Here is a 17891-nt window from a genome sequence, read left to right on the forward strand (position 1 = left end):
AAGACAGGTTTAAAGGTAGTCTGGGGGTCGGTGCTAATCTCACGCTCCTCCTCTTGAGGGAAAACTAGCTGACTTTGAAAGGACATTTGTCAAGGTCTTCCTCTCCTAAATACAGGGCTCCTTGGTAACCAAGTGGGCCGGCTTACGCCCGAGGCCCCAGGAGGGACTTCTTGTCACCTCCCACCTGCCGCTTCTCCTGGATGGAAGCAAGTGTCCTCTCCCAAGGAAGGCACAATGCAGGTGAGGGAGCAGAGACGGGACAGGCCCAGGAGAAGCAGGGCCTGCCTGGGCTCCAGTCCCCCGAGAAATGGGAAGAACAAAGGGCTACAGAGCCTGAGGACGGGCTACCAGTGAGGGAGCAGCGAGCACCAGGGCTGGGATGGTCTCCATGCGGTCACCCTGCCTCAAGTAAACGTGGTCACGGAAATATTCGTCTTGCCCAGACCACACTCGCAATGGACTGAATGTCTGCGCCCCCCTGAAACACTTATGTTGAAATCCTCACCCCAGGTGTGATAGTTTTAAAAGGTAGGGCCGTCAGGAGGTGACTGGGATGGGTGCCGTCATAAAAGAGACATAAAGGAGCTCCCTCAACGCTTCCGCCACATGAGGACATGGCGCGAAGTCGGCCACCTAAGAACCAGGAAGCAGGTGCTCACCAGACCCCGAGGCTGCCTAAGACTTGATCTTGGACTTCCCAGCCTCAGGAACTGTGAGCAATAAATGTCTGCTGTTTATCAGCCACCCAAGCTATGGTGTTTTGTTATGGCAGCCTGGACAGACTGAGACAACACTGATTAGGTGAGTAACTCCTCACATGGGCTGGAACCAGGGAAAAGGTGGAGCCTCAACTGGGAAGCAGCCACCCTGAACCCTGACCCCGGGAGAAGGGGAGGCTCCCTGTTTCCCACTTTGTGAGCCAAATGGTGGGCGTCCTCCCTCCCACGAGCACCAGAAAAGGCCCCGTTCAAACCTTAAGGGTCTTAACACCTCCAATCCTTAACATCTCAAATTGATTCTCAAGATCTCTAATCTCATACAGCTCAACAGCAAACACATAGTCTGATTAAAAAATGGGCAGAGGATCTGAACAGACATTTCCCTGAAGAAGACATAGAGACGGCCAACAGGAACTACAGGAAAAGATGCTCAACATCACTAATCATCAGGGAAACAAAATCAAAATCGTGATGAGGTTATCACTTCATACTTGTTACAATAGCTATTATAATAAGCCAACAAATAACGTGTTGGTGAGGATGTGGAGAAATGGGAACCCCTGTAGACAGCTGGTGGGAATGTAAATTGGTGCAGCCACTGTGGAAACCAGTGTGGAGGGTCCTCAAAAAATTAAAAATAGAACTACTGTATGATCCAGCAATCCCACTTCTGGGTATTTATTTGAAGGAAATAAAAACACTAACTTAAAAAGATATCTACACACTCCTGCAGCATTATTTACACTAGACAAGACATGGAAGGAACCTAAATGTCCATCAATGGATGAATGGATAAAGAAAACTGATATATATAGTTTCTTTATGGAATGGAATATTATTCAGCAATAAAATAGAAAGCCTTGCCATTTGTGACAACTTGGATGAACCTTGAAGGCATTATGCTAAGTGAAGCAAATCAGACAGAGAAAGACAAACATATGATCTCACTTACATGTGGAATCGTTCAAACAAACAAACAAACAGCCCAACATACAGATACAAAGCACAGATGAGGGGGTGGAAGGTGGTTAAAAGGTATAAACTCTTAGTTATAAAATAAATAAGTCCTGGGGATGTAATATAATGTTCAGCACGGTGACTACAGTTAACAAAACTGTATTGTGTATTTAAAAGTTGCCAAGAGAGTAGATCTTAGAAGTTCTCATCATAAGAAAAATCGTAGCTATGTATGGTGATGAATGTTAACTAGACTTATTGCTGTGATCATTTTGTGATATATACAGACACATTTTACAATATATACATCGTTACGTTGTATATCTGAGCTAATATCTTATCATAGCTCAAAAAAATCTCTAATCACCAGAAAATATTGTTTTATGCAATCCCCTGCTAACACATGGTTGACTAACGCTGCCTGCAGGGCAGAGCCCAAGTTCCTCAGTGTGGCGCTTACAGCTCAGCACTGCCTGAGCCCAGTGCACATCTTCAACCTGACCCCTCACCAATGCTCCCTCTCCACATAAAAGGACTCTGTGTCACTATGTCACATAAGCGTGACTACACTTTCTTGACCTGTGGTCTTCAATGCTGTCCTTCTCCAAATTCTTCAAGACCCAGATCGACCTGACTTCCCCCCAAAATCATTCCCCAATCCCCTTTGGACGGGCCCCTCCTCCCACCCACAGCACCTGCTGTCCTGTTCCATGCTGGTGCCCGTCACTCAGCAAACACGTGTTGAGGGTTGGCGAGACGCTGGGAATGACAGTGGGTTGCGAGAGGGCCTGCGTCCTGAGGACGGAGGCAGACAGGAGTGTCATGTGTAGTTACAGGTCCACATGATGGGCCGTTAAGAGTGGTTAAAAAAAAAAAAAAAGGCTGTGGTCACACAAGAAGGAAAGGTTTAACTAGGGAAGACTTAAAAGCAAGGTAATTCTGAGTTGAAGCTTGAGGGATGGAGCGATTACGAGGAGGAAAAGAGAACACACGCAAAGGAGAATTAAAGGCCAGGACCGACGCAAGATCTAGGGAAGTTCTGTACAAAAGAGGTCATGGGGGCTTCTCATCTCTGCAACCTGGACATCAAGTAAGCAGATTCTCCACGTTGAGAATGTGAAGTATTTCCTCCTCATTTGCATCTTACAGTGATGGCTGGGAGGCACAACCACGCTAAGTTCCATGAAGAACACGTGCCCTCCAGTCTAGTCCCTGCCACTCTCGAAATAACCTGTCCGGCGGTCTCGGTGCCGGCTGGTTTCCAGTGCTGGCAGGTAGCAGAGTCCAACAGGAAACCCCATCAGACATCTCAAGTGCAGCTCCCTGAGACGCAATTATTTGCTTTCCTCTTGGCTCACGTGCAAACCTCCCTCCTGTGGAGGAAAAGGCCGGATCCAGTGGACACGGCCCAAGACCCCAACAGGAAGCTGGCTTTCTTCAGGCTATGACTTGGCCCAAATCTCTGCATAAAAAATTACCGGTGGACCTGAAGGGACAATATTTCATACATCTATACGCTTTGCAGCCTTTGCTCGCTGCCAAGTCGGTACTTCCCTCCAGCAAAAGTCAGCATTAAACCAGAGATCTGAACATTCATTTTGGTATCTTTTGCAACGCCTTGTTATTTTGCCAGTAAATACAGGTTCTCACAAAATTCACTTACTTTCTTAGCAAAGAATACAATTTAGACAGAGACCCTTAATTCATTTCCATGATTCAAGTCACCCACCTGCCTGCCTCTCCCAATGGATACTGCTTCCTCTTATCAATGCCTCCATAAACCATGTGGATTTATATTCCCTACAGGATCAGAACGTAGCCTTTACATGTCAAAACCAGACACTTAGAAGCAGACTGCTGAGTCACCAATGAGGGCCTGCTGGTCATCTGCTAGTTGCCCTCCTCTGTCACCTAGGGTGGGATCTGCCCCAGAGAAACTGGGATGCAGCTTCCCAAGGCTCAGAAATGCCCTCTGGTATCAGAGATGCAGACGGTATGAGTGATCCACAAAGTTACTAACTGATGCCAGGAGCTAGTCAGGTGGCTACGAGTCTGTGTTCCCCGAGCTTTCTTCTGAAAAAAGGCCAAAGCCACACACTCAACTTCAGTGAGTGAGGTCCAGAAACACAGACATAGAGTGGTTACAGGAGCATGGCTGTAAACTAATGGATTGTTTAGCAGAAGGGAAAAAATACACATTGTGTCCTGCCTCACAATATTTTAAAATCCGGATTTTCGGGTACAGGTTAAGACATCACACACAACTTTAACGCCTAGTCGCCTGGAGGGCTGCTGCTACATTCTGCACATGACGCAAAACGAGCAGCCAAGGTGTGCCACGCCGGGCGCCATTTTTATTAGCACCGTTTCTGCTTCAGAAATTGATTGCTTCAGGAAGGGAGACGGTCAGGATACAGGATTTTATGCTTGAAGCATTCACACAACACTACACTGTAAACACCACTCGTCACTTTTAATTGCTATGACAAGCTTCACTATTTCTTCTCAGACATAACATTAAATACCTCATAAACTACTTTATTAAAGGTCATTATTTTAAAAGAGCAAGACTAGTTGACTTTAATGTAATGATCCGTGATGATGTAAACTCTATCAGTCATTATCATTTGTGGCTTATCAAATGCTGAACACTGCAAGATTCACATCCTTAACAAGGACTGAGGAATACACTCTGTCAGGGATTTGTTTCATTTACATACATCAACTGGGTAAATAAATGTGACAACTCAAAAGACAGCGACTTCAAAGCCTTATGAAAAAAAATAATTTGCAAGCCTGGCCCACGTCTTTCTTTCCTTCCTGGATTATTTAAGAAAAAGCCTGGAGTATTTGACTTTGTATCTCCAGCAGGATCACGGTGTTATGTGTCCTACCTGATGTCAACACACACACAAAACACATTGTGTGCTGAGGTCCTGTTATGTAGGGGAGGAGGGCGCAGGGAAGGAGCAGGGCTGTGAGCTACCTCGGTTTGAAACATAGCTCTACTTCAAATACTCCTGTGACCTTAGGTGAGAGACCGAACCTCAGTTCCCCACATCTCCTGGGGTTCGGGGGGACAGTGAGATGGTGGGTGCATGGCGCTTTGCCAGCACACAACAGCAGCCGCTATCAGACTTGGCCAAACTACTGTTAGAATCTCTTGGTAAGGCAATCGCTTACCTCAAATCTTTGGCCGAACTGTAAATCCAGTAAAAGTCTTTCTATTCCCTGGAATTGCACGAAGTTAATCCAGATCCATTTGATTTATATAAACCTGGAAAATCATCCAGGTTTCTGCCAATTGCTCACTTAGAAAATGTTTCTTCCTAAGATTCTCCACATGTTAGAGGGAAGCATCATCAAAAATCTCTCGAAATGTTCAATATAATCACACCACCCAAGACAGCTGTTCTCCTGCTCTCTGTACGCCCCCTGCTTGACCAGTCCCTGCTTCACCCACACCCTCCTCCCAGGACTGACCTTCCTACAGAGCCTAATCAGTAAATGCCGACAGTCTGGCCCCACCTCAGCTAGTGACTGTTCTAATCCTGACATCAGAACATCTCCACTATGGCAGTTTATCAAAGGGGCCTCTGGAGAGGGGCATACCCATCTGGTTTCCCTGGTAACCGATAAGCCAACCTGACATCAATTCCACCTGTAACTGGTAACCTCCCTCTTCCCCAGGTAGTGAAGACCGCTGCCCTGTCCCGTCCGCCAGCGGCTGTCCACAGTGGGGTATCGCTCCAGGACCCCTGCACTGCAGACATGTAAGACCCCCATCTACTGAACCACTGATGTCTCTGTCACTCTGGGCTCTTTATTCAGTCCTCAGGCTGGGCAAGTACAGGGCTTGCAGGCCTTTGGGATTCAGCCCAACAACTCTCAGCCCCAGAGCAAACCAAGAAAACAACAGATAACAAATATAAACAGAGCAGCTGGAATGAGAAATAATTAAGGACAGCTCACGAGCCATCCCGCTTCTGCTATCCAAATCAGACAACAGGAACAGAAATAATCAGGATACTAGACTCGGCTGGACAGATATTATTTCCTGCGTAATTTTCTTAGTCTTTGCAAATCTTTGCAAGTGATTATTTGAGATCAGATTTCGCATACTCTCTAGGCTAGCAGTCAGCTCCGGAAGGTTTTAATATTATAATTTCTACCTGTGTATGAATCAGTGTATTCTTCCTGCTCAGGATGTTTAGAGAAGCAAAGAAATACAGCATATTTGCCTGTTACCTCCAAGTCTGAGATTTCCAGCAGAGATGAGGTCACAGAGCAGGCAGGCCCGGGTGCAGGGGACTGGTGTAAACCAGAGTGCGTGGAGAGGAGTGGAGGAGGGAGAGAGGAAGACAGAGACTGGAGGGCCAGGGCCAGGAGAGGAGGTCACCCTCAGCCTGCGGGGAGCAAGAGCCTCAACACGGGTGAGAAGAAACGACGTGGAAGCCCACAGTTTTACGGAACTTACGGAAGACAGGACTATGTCCTTTAATATTTTCTAATATTTTCGTTCAGTCAAGCAACCAAGCAGCAACCTCCTTTCAAAGACTATTTTATAGCACACTGATCTTCCCGCTTACAGTGACCCTCTGCTGCTTGCGTATCCCACTAATGGTATGCTCACACGCCAGTGAGCCCAAGTCTGCTCTCAACTTACATACGGAAATTCCTTCTCTTTTCCCATAACCCTCCTCACTTAATGCAGTTAGGATTCAGACACTTAATGCCTTGAGTAGTCACACCATTGACTTTCCAATTCACTGACCTTCCCTCCATCCACACCTCAAACTGAAAATGGATTTTGCAAACTATACTAGAGCCGTCAGCAAGGAGCAAAGTGTGTCTGAACGTCAGCTTCTTTTGTTTCGCGTGTCCACTTTCTGGCTCTACAACTGATGCATAGGGATCTGGCCAAACTGCTGGAGACTTTGGATAAAGAGAAAGAGGAAATAGGCTGTGGGATGCAGAGGTAAGGGATTAACAAGAAAACAGGTATGGATGATACGACAGAGCCTGGAAACCCTGAACAGCCCGAAGAAGTGCAAGGGAGATTTGCTCTACACAAACCAAACACGTACACATCAGTATATCAGACGGAGCCTGAGCAAGTTCCTGGTGTGTATGCCAAGCAAGTCTGGGGAAAACAGAAGTGAAATGAAATAAACTAAGTAATTTGGTAAAATATCTTCTTTGTTAACTTAAACTGTATGGACGGGCCAAGTTTGGCCCAGAAACAAGCATTTGCCTGATTCTTTGGCCAACACAATACGTACTGGATAAGAGTTTGGTTTGCTTCATGTCCAAAGAAACAAACTCAAGGGCTTGTATGGACCGCGGTTTTGAGCTCTGGTCAGTGGCGTTACCCTTGGCCTGACTCGTCCTTGATCGCACACAAGTTCTTATCATTACCTCTTGGGCTCTAAGCCTTTTCTCTCTTCTTCCTCCAAAGACTGCAGAAGGACCAGACAGTAAGTAAAACGAGAATGAAGATAAAGAATAAGTGTGGCATTGCAGTAAGCAGATAAACTGATCACATGACAAGAAAATTACAAAGAAATTTACAAAAAATGACGAGAAAGCCAGTAACCTACAGCCGTGAACGTTTTCTCATATGGAAAGATACTCTGAAAATAAGTCCTTTACAAAATGAGCTTGGTGCATTATATTCCTAAGGCTTTTTTTTTCTTAAAACAATAATAATCTGTCTTTAGTTAACAGAGTTTATTTTTTCTTTTTAGTCTTATTTTCAGGAACAAGATATGATGAAACTTTTCAGACTCTGACATGTATTTTTAGCTCTATGAATGTTATTATTTATTTTGTATAAAGTTTAATCACATTAATGATAATAACTAACATTTGTTTAGTGTGTATCTACACCAGACATTATTCGAAGCACCTAAGTATGTAAAAAGGGGTTGGCAAACTTTTCTGTAAAGGACCAGACAGTAAGTATTTTAGGCTCTTCAGGACACACTGTCTCTGTTGTAACAACTTAACTCTGGAATGCACTTATAGACGATACTTAAATGCGTGAATGTCGCTGGGTCCCCATAAAACTTTGTTTCAGATGCTGAAATTTAAGTTTCTTAACGATTTTCATGTGTTACAGAATATTACTCCTATTTTGGTTTTTTTCAACCACTTAAAAAATGTAGAAACCAATCTTAGCTTGCAAGCTGTACATTAACAAATGGTCGGCTGGATTTGGCCTGGGGGGCCATAGTTGGCTGCAGAGCAGTACTTAATCCTCACACCGGCTCAAAGCAGAAGGCATTGCTGTGACTCTTATTTTCTAGGTGGGAAGACTAAGGAAAAGCAAGTTAAAGTAACACACCTAGTATGGAGTTCAGTAACTATCATAACTATTTGAATCATTAGCAAATTTGCACATAGATATGTTTTACATTCAATTTATGTTCAGAAAATTTATCACATGTGACAAACCACGTGTATGTGGAAATAAGAGCAAAAATAAGGTTTCCCCCAGATAAATTCACTGTAATATCTTTGAGCCTTAATTTTCTCCCTATTTAGCTTGTCTCTATAATTTTTAGTTAGATACCGAGTTTCTAAATTTATCCCCCTGCCCCACTACCCAGGAAAATGTATCCATTTTTCCCCCCACATCATGGAGGATGAAACATAAGAAAGACACTCAACATTTTAATTCATTTGCTTAATTTTTAGTGTCAGGGCAGTAGATCTGTTTACCCAGATGTTGCACACATGTAAACATGCTTTTCCACATGCTCTAATACCACACATCTGACATTTTTAAACCAATAAAATTATTGTGAAATAGTCCTCATTTGAAGATGGGGATATATTTTCTTATGTTACTTTATGCAGTTAAAAAAATAATTCTACAAACATTCTTAGTTAATAAGACACTCCTAAGAATCTGCATGTGGATCTGCTTTGTCTGCTTTTACTCTGTTCCTCCAGAGAGAGAGAGAGACAAGACGACTGAAGACAGCGTGGAGGGAGGGCAGGGAAAATAAACATGAAAAACTCAAACCACTCTGCTTCGGTCTGTGCATCTACTAAAGGTATGACCATGGGATCCGGGGGTACACTTCTGGCTGAAGTTCTGTTGATGCGTTATCTGCAGTTTTCAGTGATTTATTTGATACTTGTTCTGTCCCCAGTGCTTTTATCTGACAGTGCACACTAGATAGAACAAGGTCCTGGCACCTTTTAAAAGCAATGTTTACTGTCTGCTTAAAAAACCAGTATCCTCATCTTGAATGACTTACTGGTAGGTACAAGAAAGTCACCCAAATACTTGGGGGGCCAACTCAAAAGATCTCTCCTTGGAGAACTATAACGTGCCCAATTATGTTGGACTGACAAGTTTTGAGAAACAGTGGGCTCCCTGCTTTTTTAAACCTTGGCATTCTGTATAATGTGTGTGACAGTAACTAATGTAGAAGGTACAAAGGGCATTATAAAATTTACAAAGAGACTAAATATTATTTTTTCCACAGAAAAAGCATTAAGTACACCAAATGAAAAATTGAGAACTGATTGTAAACTGTTAAGATGGAAAGTTTCAATATTTTGCCCTACAGAAGAGTTTGCTTCTTCTCTTTGCTCTTTATTCTGATAAAAATGTAATAATGTAATAAAGGATTTTTATTTTGATAAAATGTTTTTCTAAAACATGTGCAATATAACCTTATTATTAAATTGGGCAGTCAGACAAAAAAATCCGAAGTATCAATGTTCTACTATGTACAGAAAACTGTATTCTGAGTGTTATGAAGGAAGTAAAAGATCTCTTCCAGAAACTAATAACCAAGTGAGAGCAGAGAGAAGTCCAACAGAAATAAACACCTTTATGTACAACTCACAGGAACATCAAAATCATACAAAATCAGCTTCTTTTACAGTGAAAGAAAAAAGATGGGTGGGTGGATAATTCAACTATCATAAAGAAAGCAGGCAATTTTGAAGGATGTGAGGGAAAAGCTGGGCAAACGCCAGTACTTCACGGGAGAGAATCGGTGTCTGTGGTCACAGACACATCATCATGAGAAGCTAACGTGCTGTGACTACAGAGAGTCCACGGGAGAGGGCTCACGGCTGGGACCCGAATCTCAGGGATCCAGACAATATCCATGTGTTGAAGTTTATGAACCCACAAATACCAGTGTGTTGGAGACTTGACTAAAGGTGAAAGGAGCGGGGATCAGGACTAATTCTACTGCTGAAAAGGACCAGAGAGAGAAAGGGACACCACAGATCTCAAAAGTGCCAGAGATGGAGTGAGGCAGCAATAATTCAACTTTAAGAATGGACGTGTGTTGGAAACTAGCTCACATGCCGTTTATGGCGAATGTCCACTCTTGCTGATCCTCTTTTCTGACTGACTGGTAGCTGTGCCGTACTTGTTAAAGGTTTAGTATGTGTCTGCGGGTTTGCAAGTTTATAAGCTGTACACTTGATTCAACTCTAAGAACAGCACTGAAAATTCCCCAATCTGCCCCCTCCACTCCCACCAACATTTTCACCTTCCGAAGGCCAAGGAAATGAGTAAGGAACTGCTGCTCCTGATATAACTCTGAATGTCCAGTGGAAGTTCAGAAACAAAATAGAAGAAATTTTGGGTGACAGTGACCATATGCTTGTTCGTGACTGGGATCACTGAAAAGGGGCACAGGTCTTAAACATATGTTTCCATTGACTTTAGAAACGTAATTTAATAAAATTAGGATCAGGGTGCAAGGCAGAAATTACACAGAGTCTAAATTACCCTTCAAAGTGTATTTTGAAGGAACATACCGGTGGCCCCAAGCCCATTTGCCATGCCACACGTCTCACACAGACCAGTCTTCCCTTCGTAGTAGTAAAGGACCTGGCTCCTTTGGTGAGCACTGGATGAAGTCTTGTTTGGGTTTATGTCGGCATCAGGGGGCTTGCTGAACAGAGAATTAGAATCACTGCACACGAGGCTCATACACTGCACTGCAAGCTGCTCCCGTGAGGTGAGGGAAGCAGGAACTGAGACCAACTGTGGAAACAGCCAATTCCACTTCTCCGTCTCACAGTATTTCACTGCATCCTTTCACTGCGTGAAAGGCAGCCCAGAGCCTTTTGCATAACTTATTTTCTCTTTCTCTCTCTCTCTCCCTCCTTTTCCCTTTTTATGGCTGAACATCTATTACTACATTTTCATAAATCCACTTACGATGTGACTCTGTATAATTCCATAAGCTGTGTCTCTAAAAGTGACACTGACCCTAAAAGATTTAGACAGTCTCAAAGATACGATCTGGACCCCTTAGGCCAAGGCATTCTCATGAAGGTGAGAAACTTCCAAAATCATTGTAGCCACAAAGGAGGCTTTCCCATGATCAAAACTTCTAAAAAAGACAAAATGTGGGGGAGAGGAGAAATTGTGAAGAAAATCACATAATCGAAGATAACTAGGTAGTATTAAGGACTTGAGCAACTTAGATTGGAGAGAAAATTTCAGAAACTTTCAGGAAAAGACCTACTCACTTCATTCTGCTCCCTGAGACCCCAACAAAATGAAACAATAAAATTGAAGAGACTGAGAAACAACTCCAACCACAGATGTGGAAGAACAGCTGCCAAATTTGTACTACCTACACGGACTCCAAAAGGAAGCTGAATGTTATTAAACACCTTTCCATTTTTCAGTCAGGCTGAGACAATCAAGTGATAACCTTGCACTCAGAACACGGAGCACTGGAGGTGCCCTGGGCCTTAGAGAGGAAGGACCAGCCAGCGGAGGCGAATTCCACAGCTCATGGCCCTACAGAGAGCAGGACTGGCGAGAGCAACAGCTGCATGATGCCTTGTTTATACTCCCCAAACCTGGACTCCTAACTCAGAGAACTGCCTGAAGAGGAGGCAGGCAGAGGAAAGCTCCTTACCACCTCACTTCTGGGAAATACCTAGGAATTTCAAATGTCTGAAGAAAATTTCCAGCATGAAAAACAGAAACCTAAGCAAAGAGGAAGAGAGGGAGAGAGAGAGAAGAAAAGGAAATCAGAAGACAGAGATCAATGCAGAAAACTGAAAATACTTTGAAAACAAAACAAAAAAATCCTCGGAAAGAAGAACAACATTTTTCAACATCCTGAAACAAAAAAGGCTACTGAATTGAAAGGGAAACATGGAGAATAAAAAGAGCTCTGGAAGTTAAAAAAAAGAAAGGAAGGAAGGAAGGAAGGGAGAAAGAGAAAGAGAGGAAGAGAGGAAGGAAGGAAGGGAGAAAGGGAGAAAGAAAGAGAAAGAGAGAGAGAGAAAGAAAGAGAGGAAAGAAAGAAGGAAACAAAGAAAGAAAGAGAAAGAAAGAAAGAAAGAAAGAAAGAAAGAAAGAAAGAAAGAAAGAAAGAAAAGAAAAGAAAGAAAAGAAAGAAAGAAAGAAAGAAAGAAAGAAGGAAGGAAAGAAAGGAAGGAAGGAAGGAAAGAAATAGAGAAAGAAAGAGAGAAAGGAAAGAGGAAAGAAAGAAAGGAAGGAAGGAAGGAAGAAAGGAAGAAAGGAAGAAAGAAAGGAAGAAAGAAAGATAGGAAGGAAGGAAGGAAGGAAGGAAGAAAGAAAGGAAGGAAGGAAGAAAGAAAGGAAGAAAGAAAGTCGACGAAAGCCAAAATACTAACAAACAAAAAAGGTGGCTTGGAAGATAACTCCAGGAAATTTGTCACGAAGTAAAAAGGGGAAATTGGAGAGAAAAGTTCTGGGGGGAAAAATCAAAGACATCCTCCATTCAGCCAAAAGAAGTTATAGCAAGAGAAAACAGAGAATTTCCATCAAAAATCAAATCAAATTCTTATAATGAAATCTCTATGTAAAAGGGTCCCAGAAGAGCTGAAGGGTGAGGGGGTAGGAGATCTACACCAAAACAGATCCTTCCTTAAATTTGAGAATATCTAGGATAAATAAAAGATTCTATAACTTTCCAATGAAAACAGGCTGCATATAAAGAATAAGGAAGCAAAAGAGCCATGGATTTTTGAAAGGGAACACTGGAAGCATATTTTCAGAATCGTTTATATCTGAGAATTCTCTACCCAGTCTAAATAACAATCAAATTTGAGGGTGGAATATGGACATTTTAAGATATGGATGGAATTCTAAAACTATATTTCTTGCACCCTTACTCAGAAAGCTACAGGAGGATGTGCTCTAGGAAAATAAGGAAATAAACCAAGAAAGAAGACAACATTGGATCCAGAAACTCCCAGGGAACTCAACACGGGAAAGAAGTTGTGAACTCCCAGGATGATGGTGAAACAAGGTCCCAGAAGAAGTGTGTTAAGATGCTACCAGTCCTGATTAGAAAAGGGAGACAAAGGAATCCAGAAGGGAGACCTCTAATTAAAAGAAAAAAAAGAATTGATGTATTATCTGATATGTTAACCATGTTTAGAAAGACTTCAAATATCTGTCGATGAATTAGAAAAAAATCAACTAGCAAGACACGCACACGCACACGCACACACACAGGCAATTACTATCTCCAAAGGAAGCTGACCACAAAATGACTGAAATCACAATCTACTTCTCAGCTCACTGATGAGCATTTATAATGTTTATATTGTCATATGGTGTAAACAATGAATTATAGAAAAATTGTTCTATACATATGCTGAAAGGAGGGAAGAAGAAGAAATGGGGTAGGAGTGTTAAGACAGTATGATTTTTACCCACCATAATAGAAGGAAAATATACTTAACAAATCAAGCAATGGTGGTATAAACCCACCATTCAGAGATGTGAAGAAAATAACAAAAATCAAGAGGTCAGAGCTGGGGGTCATGTTGCTGGTTACCAGGACTGTGGTGGGGGGCAGCTGAGGAGGTGCTACTTTAAAAATTACACATCTTTTAGTTATTCAGCCTTGTAAACCGTTATTGATTAAAAACACAAAGTAATTTTTAAACTTAAAAAAAAAAAGATGTACTGGTTCATGTGCAAAAAATTAAGTTCTGGGAAGACGTAAACAAAACTGCTGGTAGTAGTCCTGAAAATCTGGAAATGGAGAATGTAGAGTAAGAAAATGAAGGAATTTTTATTCTCTTCTATAGCTTTTCATATATTCAGAATTTTAAATGACAAACACGTATTCCCTTGGCTATTAAAATAATAAAAATTGGCTAATATAGTTTAGGAAATTAACAATACAATTATTTTATATTTAAAAAGTAATATAAAAATCAAAAGGCAAGACAGCCAAGGAAAAGACAAGCCCATTGCTGGATAAATGTCACACACAAAATCAGCACCTTTTAACTTCTACTTTGCTGCTGCGTACTCCGTCAAGGAGAAGACTTCATACTGAAGAAGGCAAAGAGAAAATTAGTAAGAAGATACTAAGACTGGTTAGGGGATGACAAGAGAGCACCCTAATTGCTCTAAATGAGATCAGGTCTCTGGCTAGAGACATGACATTCTAACGCAATGCATCAATCTGTATTGATGCTCATTGATAAATGGTAATTTAGGGATTATCACTTTGAGGAACACTAGTTTATACCATTAGCAAGACCAGCAGGGAACGGGTCCCAAGACCCTTAATTTTGATGAGGGACAGGGACTGAATGGGATGGTGTGTGGAAAGAGGGTTGCCACACGCTGTATTCAGAAAACCCTGGGTATCCTGAGGGCAGCATGAAGTCTCCACGCCCCCACCCAGAGCGTCTCCTAGACAACACAAGGGCAGTCAGGAGGAATCAGAGACCAAATGCCCTGACTCTACGAATGTGCCCAGAGCTGGCATTTCTTATGCAGGAGCTTGTTTCTCAAGCACCTGTTCTGTGCTGGGTGGTTCTCGCGTTACCACAATTAATTCACCAAACTCTGTGAGATGAAGTATTAGTTTTTCCCAGATGGAGAGATCTGAGGCTCAATTCAGAATTTCCCTGGCTACCAAGTCCATGCTTTTTCCACTAAGCCACACTGGATGATATCAATTGGTGAAGAATTTTTAAAAAGGTATTCTCATTCAAAAAAAGCAACATGTTTAAGATGTCGGTGAACACGCCCCATGTTTTAATTAAGCAGAACAACGTGGTAGAGAGATGCGTGTCAGGACACTTAGTTCTCAGACTGGTTCCCAAGGCCACTTTGTGGGAAGTCCTCTGACCTCTCTGGGCTCCAGTTTCCGGCTCTAAAGGCTTGTCCATATAACATTTTAAGATGCAACAAAAATCCAATGAAAGAAATAATAACAGGATAAATGTTTTCAGCTATTTTTAGATGGACTACTTCAATGTTTACCTTTGTTTTTAAGTCTACATCTCACTGCACTTCAAACAGTACCTTTTTGTAAAGCTGTCATTTCAAGGTGCTGAAAATCTAAAACCAAGGCAATGATAGTAAATGACTGAGGCTTTCCTAAAATACCTTGGAAAGATCAAAGGATTCACTACCATTCTGGGAAAAGGAAATAGATGTACCTAGCACTCGCTCCTTCCTTGACACTCTCTATTAAATTTCAGGGACAAGCACAAAGCTTTGTAGAGCCCAATGCCTTTAAGTGGGCATTATGGTGAGTATGGGGCACAAACTGCCTCCCGTTAAACAACTGGGAAGGGTGACAAGAGTGGGTCAGTTTCAAAATCCCAGCTCAGGAGACTAAAGACTAAAATCCATGACTCTAGGGCTGTGACATCTTTGAAAGCACTAGGTAATAGAGAAAGTTAATTAACCCTTCTTGGCTGAGATTCCCAACCCTCCCTAGTTTTAGAGAGGAAATGCCAAGTGTTCTTATGAAAAAAGAATATGCAAATCAGTGACATAGCATGCACGTGACAAATGTTTAATAAGTTCCCAAGTAAGTATGTATGAGACATGTTTACTAAGTGGTTACCAGCTCACCGGGCAGGGATCAGATGTCCCACGTGGTCCAGGCACCACCCCGAGCCAGGCCCCGGCACCATATCAGGACTGTTCCTGTTATTATCGTCAGAAGCCTCCAGTTTAAAACAGCTGAGCACAGGGAGGGAGCGATCCCTCAGGACCAGCGGGATTCAGCTTTAAGAGGTCCGAGGGGAGGGTGTGTCTCTTGCTCAGACCCTGGCTCCTGACATTTCCAAAGTTCAGCTGTATCCAACACTTCTGGCTTCTCCGTGCTCCCAGTTCTCAGCCTCCGCGTTTGGGAAGGGCAGGGACCCTCACTCTCCACTCCGCCGCCAGGCTCTCCATACTATGCGTGGGTTTGACATTTCTTCTCTCTCCCTGGCTGCCTAAGTCGCCTTCCTGCTTGGAGCCCAGTTAGAACACGTGACTGGTGCTGGCTCCTCGTGGGGGGAAAGGCTTGAGCGCACAGGACCACTGAGCCAGTGCCAACCAGACCTTCACAAAAGAAGAGCTCTTGGATGTTCACCCTGATGTATCCCTTGTGAGAACTCCCTTAACCAGGTAACAGAACATCTTCAAGGAAAACAGGCAGAAAGCTTTAAATATGTTAGCAGGTCCTCATCATTCCTTCTCTCGGGAATGTGTACGTATGGGAAGAAGTCCCTGATGAGCACGGAAGTACTTTAGAAACATTTATTTACACAAATGATAGGCCAAGTGCAGATCATTCTTCTCTGGTCACTAACACTGAGACTTACACAGATCTTCCAGGCCAACAGCTGCCGATGGAATTCCACGCACTGTGTACGCAGTTCAAAGAAATAAATTGACGCTTCTCTAAAATAATGCTTTTCAAACTACTGATCACGACCCCAAAGTAAGAAATACACTTTACATAGCAATCCAGCAACACATGCATATAGACACACAAAACAAACTAAGTTTCCCGAAACAGTTTTTTCCCTTATAATATGCAATGTCCTCTCTTCTACTCAATTACATCTTCTCTAGGCTATTCCAGCCACTTGCATTAAAAAAAAAAAATGCTAACAAGACCAATTAAACTGATTTCATACCCAATAATGGGTCTTGATGTGCTAAAGAAAAATACTGTGGGTATTCTGTATTTCTTCACTAATTTAGACTGTTGTCCCCTCAATCATATGACAATAGCAAATATTTTGCTAGATTGGGCTTAAAGTCTCCATAGCCAAAAACAGTTTAGGAATCCTGTGACAGAAGTCCTGATGGGCAAAAAGGTACCCGGTTAGTCATATCAAACGCACCTTTAAAAAAATACTATTTCCATTAAAAATTAGCTGCAAATGTTTTCCTTTTATAAATGCCAAATTAATATTAAAGTAATCTTACAATTCCTTTCCATCAATGTGGAAAAATTTCTAAGGCATGGACAGCTTCAATTATACTGACCCTTGTATTTGTTACAGGATAATTGAGAACAGATGTTTTAGACCCCAATCCTAAGTGTAAACTATGGAAAACAAGCAAGCAAGCAAAGAAACATGCCTCTACCCACAGTTTTAATCCCAAGGTAGTTTTACTCAATTAGCAACTGTAGATGGGGCCTTAATAAGAACATTTTAAATGTAAAGAGAGGTTTATGTGATAATAATAATCCCATTAGTAATTATCAGGCTATCAACAGTTTGTAACTCAGAAAAAGAAATAATCAGTCAAGGTCACTTCCAAGATGGTACACAGAGCCTGACCCCCTGCCCTCTATTCTCTGGCCAAATGGAGAAGCTCAACCTTTCCTGGATAGGCCTGTGTGTTTTGGTTTACTGCCTTTATTTCCACCACTCTGACTGGAATACCCTTAATCCTTACCTCCCTCTTTTGAATACTGGCCTATTTCAAGTTTCAGAGTAAAACTTCCTCTTTCTTAATGCCTCCCCACTCATCACGCTGGAAAATTTCTCTGAAATCATACACAGTGTGTTAACATAACTTGTGGTATTAACCCCTCTTGACTTTTCATTACGTATTCATGTAAACATCATGTCAACCCTAATGGACTGTGAACTTCTTGGAGGGTAAATGCTGGATCTTTACTTATTTCTTATCTCTCCCAACACCCAAACATCACCTTGTCCTGGCAAGTGATGAAGAAATATTCGTTGAGGGAGCAGACATTTTGAACAAGGGTGAAAAATGGCATGTGTCTAACACAGCGGCAGTGATACCACTGATACGACTCATGAGTCTAATGAAGGGAGATCCAGGACTGCTCTGCCTTTCCAAGTTTTTCCCTTTACAAATCTCCTTCTTTGTAGTCTAAACAGCACGCATCACATAGCATTGGTGGAATCCGACTTAGCAATTAGAGGTGATTAAGGGAGCTATTAGGCATC

At 42.3% G+C, this 17891-nt stretch overlaps 1 protein-coding gene and 1 long non-coding RNA gene across 3 annotated transcripts in view; one reads left to right on the plus strand and one right to left on the minus strand.

The window, feature by feature from the left end:
- LOC123616256 (uncharacterized) overlaps positions 1-7741 on the plus strand; it is a 41902-nt gene extending 34161 nt beyond the window's left edge. The window contains exon 3 of the long non-coding RNA XR_006724186.2: positions 5367-7741. This is a non-coding gene — a long non-coding RNA (uncharacterized LOC123616256). The remainder of the gene's footprint in view (positions 1-5366) is intronic.
- The window catches only part of LOC105067298 (guanine nucleotide-binding protein G(q) subunit alpha), a 261951-nt gene that overhangs the window by 14275 nt on the left and 229785 nt on the right, over positions 1-17891 (minus strand). The gene's annotated exons all lie outside the window — the stretch shown is intronic.

The sequence above is a fragment of the Camelus bactrianus genome, chromosome 4, assembly GCF_048773025.1.
Source record: "Camelus bactrianus isolate YW-2024 breed Bactrian camel chromosome 4, ASM4877302v1, whole genome shotgun sequence".
Classification (NCBI taxonomy): domain Eukaryota; kingdom Metazoa; phylum Chordata; class Mammalia; order Artiodactyla; family Camelidae; genus Camelus; species Camelus bactrianus.